This window comes from Fukomys damarensis, unplaced genomic scaffold (assembly GCF_012274545.1).
Source record: "Fukomys damarensis isolate Sample0158 unplaced genomic scaffold, DMR_v1.0_HiC HiC_scaffold_16, whole genome shotgun sequence".
Taxonomy (NCBI): Eukaryota; Metazoa; Chordata; class Mammalia; order Rodentia; family Bathyergidae; genus Fukomys; species Fukomys damarensis.
The window spans coordinates 771,870-777,913 of NW_022900928.1; positions in this window are offsets into that span (position 1 = coordinate 771,870).

Below are 6,044 nucleotides of genomic sequence, written 5' to 3' on the forward strand. Positions count from 1 at the left end.
TTGTGAGGAGCGGGAAGGTGCAGGCCCTGCATGCACTCCTCACTCTTGCTTCCCCTGGGCAGCCCCAGGTGTCCTGACCAGGCTGTGGGCTCCTGGGGCCAGATGTCCATGGCCCCTGTGCCTCTGAGCTGGTCTGGATTCCCTGTCAGGGTGCAGGGCATCTCCCCGACTCCATCCCAGGCTGGGCTCAGGCACTCTGGCCCCAGGTCTCACCCCAACCCAGGGCCTGGCCCTCTGCTCTGTAACGGCTGCTGAGGGGTGGGACCCAGGTCATGGCCTCGGGTGCCCCTGTGAGCCCCAGTGCCTCCACTTTTGCCTGCGATGGACACCACAGGCCCTGTCCATGGTGTAATGCCCAGGGAATCCTCCTCTTAGAGGCCAGCGCAGCCTTGTTTCCATATGAAGCCGGAGACATGCACTTCGGTCCCAGAATACAGGCTGCGGGTGGCAGGAGCATCCCTGTCCCCTCGCCCCAAAGTCTCTACCCTCTGAGCTGCCCTGACCTTACCAAGCAGCTGTTGATAGTTTGCTCCCCCCCCAATCCCCCGTACCAGGGATTGAACTCAGGAGATGCTGGCCCTGACAGTCTGCTTTTTGTTTTTGGGACAGGATCTTGCTATGTATTCAGGTTGGAATTGAACTCACTACATAGCCCAGGATGACCTCAAACTTGAGGGCTGCTGCCTCAGCCTCCCAAGTGCTGGGATTAGAGAAGTGCGCCTGCATACCTAGCAGGCTGGGAGCAGCCGGTGGGAGGACAATTCTGTACCCAGTTCTTTTTGTTAAATAACATAGCTTCCTGAGCAGAAAGTCTTTCATGCACAGGGATGCGTACAACGTGGTCATGTCAGGACGGCAGCTCCATTCCCCCGTTCTGCACTGAGGATCCACACTGGATTTGAGAGGCTGACTGGAGTCCTGGCTCCCACTCTGTGGTGGGCTCAGATGGCACCGCCCTTGCTGGGGTTTCATGGTTCTGAAGGTTTGAATGAACTCACTGTGAGATTTGGCCTCTGGCCATCACGGGGCTCTGGCTATCACTGAGGATTACTTTACAGCCTCTTCCCCAGCCGTGGGCGAGGGAAATAAAAGCAAACATCGGATCTTCATGGGAATGCCTGATGGCTATGGAGCAACCCACGTCACAGCTGCGTGGCCTTGCAGTCACTGGCACGTTGGTGGACAGCTGGGCAGCAGCAGCCTGGGCAGTGGAGTCTCTTCCCGGAACTGAGGACACCGTGGCCCAGCGATGTGGGCTGGACCTGGGCTGCAACTCTGGTTGCCCAGCCTCCTGCCTTGGGGACAGCCGGGTCTTGGGGAATCTGTGTCCCTGCAGAGCTGGTGCCTGGGAGGCCCAAGGGGTCACATGACTTCCCTTTCCCCAGGGCAGTGCTCCTGGAAAAAGGCCGTCCTTTGGGTAGGTGGGGGGAAGAGCAGCAGGGATCATTGCGGGGTCCTTCTGGAGGGGTCCCGGCCTGCTTGGGCAGCCCCTGTGTCCCCTGTCCCCCTTTCTGCCATGGATGTCCACAGGGACAAGCAGGAGCCCTGCTGGCTGCTGTCCGGGAACCCCCGGGCGGGCATCACAGAATTGGCTCTGGTCCTGTTGCCATAGTTCTGGTCTGAGGTGCACAGGCCCAGCCCTTTCCTCATGTGCTTCCGGGGCCCAGGTTGGACTCAGGGCTTCAGCCTCCGTGCTCCTCTCAGGGCTGCCTGGGCCTGAGGGCTCAGCCTACAAGGGCACAGGTGGGGTCGGGGCGGGGCACCTTTGGCTCTGCCTGGCCCCCGTGGTACCCCTGCCCAGGCGTGGGTCCAGCTGCCGTGCACCCTTGGTCAGAGCACCAGCTCTTCTTTTGCCCACCAGACCTGGGGCTGCAGCGCCACCCAGCAGAACGCACTCCAGCGCATTCTCCAAACCTGGGTCACTTCAGACCCAAATCTCCTGGGTTCCCAGCCCTGGCCTCATGTGTGCCAGTTAGGCAGACATGTCCCAGGTGGCAGGGTGTCCCACTGACTCCCACTGAGTGCAGTGCTAGGTCAGGAGAGGCCATGGCCCCTCCATACACTGCTGCTCCCCATGTTCTACAACCTCTCCATAGCCCGCAGTTGCTCCATAAGAGGAAGTTGGTGAGTGCAGCCATGCTGGGAGGGTGAGGACATCCTTAGGGGTCAGTGCTTGACCCCTGAGGCCCAGTGACCCCAGACAGAGGAAGTGAGGTGGGTGTGTTGCAGGGGACTCCACTTGTCCATGCACAGCAGCGCTAGTCACAGCCTCCGGGAAATGGGGTCACCCCACGTGGTTCCTGTGGGTACACAGACAACAGAAATGTGGTGCCTGGGCACAGCGGGTCCTCATCAGCCATGGGAAGGAAGGAGTCCTGGGACAGGAGGCCACTGTGGTGAGGGAAATGAGCTGGACACAGAGAGGCAGATGGGGAACCCTAAGCATCACTTCGTGCCAGAGAGTGGAGCGGGGATCCCAGCTGGGCCAGTAGGGACAGGCGGCTGGGCTGGTCCGAGGACACAAACCTTGGGGTGGCCAGGAGGGAGAATCCAGCAGCCCAGCATGAAAGTGTTCTCAGTGGCATTGTGCTGCAGTTCAGAACCTGGGGAGAGCAGGTTTAATGTGTTTCCAACACAACTGTGGTATGTGTGGCATTACTCGCAGGTGTGAGCTCAACTTAGCCACAATTACATGCTGCAGACATCACGCTGTGCATGTAAATGCACACAGTAAGGAGAGAGAGGGGGGCTGTGAAATGGAAGCCTTGTTATTTCTCGGGGTCCACAGGCCACCAGTTCTGGCCTCCCCTGTTCCCCACCTGCATCCGTGTATCCAGTCCCCGTGGTACCCAGGGTCACCACAGTGGCCGACACTGCGACTTCATGCTCTGTCCTGGCTGTTGAGGCCCAGGGAGACCCTGGGGTGGTCCTGACTTGTTTGTGGTCCTGGGTGGCCTCGCCCACCCTGCAGGAAGCAGGGCTACCACCCCGGGTGGAGCAGTGAGCTGTGGGGCAGGGAGGAGCTGCCGTGACCGCGTCCCAGCCGCGCTCCTGGCATCAAGTGTGCGGTGAGATGTGCACTTCCTCTCGGGGTCTCCGCTGGCCTCGCTGCCCTCCCAGCCTGTGAGACGAGACAGGTCCTTCGCAGGAGCCGTTGGGGCCATGATGGTGACCAAGGGCTCTGTGGGCCAGGGCGTGGTGGGGACAAGTTTCTTGCCCTGTGGTGGTTGGGGCCAGGTGGCTGGCTGAGCCCGGGGGCAGTGCTGCACTGTGCCTGGGTGCTGGTCCCCGAGGGCAGTGGGTGGCTGTTCTGTGGACCCCGGCTGCCCAGCTCCATGGGGACAGTGCACGTGAACAGGTGGGGTCCCCAGGAGCTGAGGGCTGTTGTGCTGGGGACTCTGCCCATTCGCTGCAGGCCGGAGTTGTGCTGTGTCCTCATCCCGCTGTCTGGCAGCCCCTCTCTCAGGGCCTTGGCACTGTAGAGGTACTGGTGGGCAGATGGAAGACTGCCCTGCCCAAGCGCGTTGGTTTTCTCACCACCCAAGTCACAGTCGAGCAGTGCTAGCAAGAATGTCGTGGGAGCCCTGGGCTCGCCCTGTGCAGCGTTTCCCAGGGGCGAAGGTGCTGCCATTGTCCACTGTGGGGACCTGAACCTTGGTCACCTGGTCAAGGTGGTGTCTACCAGCTTCTCCACAGTGAAGCTGCCATTTCTCACTTCACAGCTAAGTATCGTGGGGAAGATATTTTGAGTTTATGCAAATAACTTGTTTGGCTTTAGCTCACTAGTTTTAAGATCTTTCAGTAAATATTAATTACCACAGCCATTGGTGCTCTGTGCATTGATGGTGATTTTCCACCTCCCTTGTTTCTCCTGTATTAATTGATTGAAAATCTTCTATAAAATGAGCTGTTTAGGGCCAGAGATTTAGCTCAGTGGTTTGGTGGCCTGCCTCACAAGCGCAAGGACCCGAGTTCGATCCCCGATACCAAAAAAAAAAAAAGCTGTTTCATTTTCTTATGGACTTACGTGGTCATTTATATCGTTGTAAATTCAAGGATGTTTACTTTATCCTTTGGGTTGTCATCCTGTGTGGTCTGTACTTTGTCGCTCAGCTTGGCTGCTTCCTGCCCATCACCGTGGCTGTAGCAAGGCGGCTGGGGTCCCCTCGCAGCCCCATCGTGTTCTGAACGCACCGGGGTGATCTTGTCACTTTCTGGTCCAGAGGCTCGTCCTTCTGTTGGAGGACGGTGTCTAGAAACCCCGTTCGGGCATTAGTTGTGGTCATTGCTACAAGTGTCACTTCTTGTAGACCTTTTGGGGATGCCAGAAAAAGTGTGCTTACTAACCTGTGTGCACATGCGTGCACGCACGCACGCATACACATCTCTATGATTTATCTACATACTTATCTATCATCTATGTATCGTCTCTTAATCATCTGTCTCTAATGTATCATCTGTCAGTCAATCATCCATCTGTCATCTATCTATAATCACTTACCTGTCAATCATGTATTTATATATCTATAATCTATCAATTTGTCAATCATCTATCAGTTATCTATCCCCCTGTCATCTATGTAGTGCTTAGCGTTGAAGCCACGGGTTTGAGGGTCGCTCTGTTATGCAGCAATGGGCTGACCCTCTCCACCCAATCCCACCAGCTCTGCCATGCCCTCTGGAGGACTCTGTGCTCTGCTTCTCGGTTCTGACAGCCACACTTCCTTTGTCCTGTCCCCAGCCCGGGCTGGGAGCTCTTCTAGTTGCTCACGGTGCTGGTGCTTCCGGTCTCCTGCAACACATCCAGATCTCTGTGCCAGATCCCTGTGTGAGGCGCTTGTGTGGCTTCTTGTCCCTGCTGGACAGCACTGGACACGGGGTGGGTTTCCCAGGCTGACCACAGGCACAGAGGCTGGAGGAGTCGGAGAACCCATGAGGAGATAGAAGCTCAGGAGGAGGAAGTCGCTTTAGTGGGACCTCCGGGAGCAGGGCTTGGACAGTGTCTATAGCAGTGACCAGTTGGTTAGAAAGGGACCGAGGTCTCCAGCCCCTCACCTGCTACCTTAGAAATAAAGAAAGAAAAAGAGCAAAGCAGCTCAGTGAGATGGAACATGCTGATAATCCTAGCACTTGGGAGGCTGAGGCAAGAGGATTGCCATGAGTTTGAGGCCAGCATGAACAACATAGTGAGGCCTGGTCTCAAAAACAAAAACAACAACCCCCTCCCAAAACCCTACCACCATCGCTACCAAAAGAAAACAAAAACAAAAACAAAATAACAACAAAAACAAAGAAAAAAGCAAATCAAGCCCGAAATAAGCAGAAAAAGGGAAATCTTTGGTAAACAATTACAACAGGACCCAAGGGGACCGGAAGGCTGGCCCGCTTGGCCCCGAGTGCCGGGAGAGAAGAGCAGTAGGACACGGGTGGGCGTCACCAATGGGCGCAAGTGACAGAGGAGCGTGGAGCACCATCCACCAGGGAGCCCAGCCCGCCGGGAAATGGGCGCTGTTCACCAAGGCTCACCAAGAAGAAGTGACTGAGGGCCCTGTAGTAAAGGAATTGAGCTGAACTAAAACCAAAGCCAGTGAAATCTTCCCACACAGAAAATCCCAGGCCCAGATGGCTCCACCAGTGAATTTAACAAGTGTTTAAGGAAGAAATAAAACCAACTCCCCACAAACTCCTCCCCCAAATTGAAAAGGAACACTTTGAACTCTTTCCCTGAGGGCAGTATTACCTGATAAAAAAACCACACACTGACATTCCAAGAAAAGAAAACTATGGGCCAGTAGCCCTTATGAACACACTACAAAATTCTAAATAACATTTTAACAGACTGAGTTCAATAATGCATTAAAAAGTGGAGTTTATTACAGGGAGGTAACATTGTTTTAACAGTAAAAAAAATCAACATTGGGCCAGGTATTTAGCTCAGTAGTTCTACCATCTGCCTTGAAAGTGCAAGGGCCTGAGTTCAATCCTTGGTACAAAAAAACAAAACAAAACAAACGCACCACAACATCATTCATCATATTAAGTGA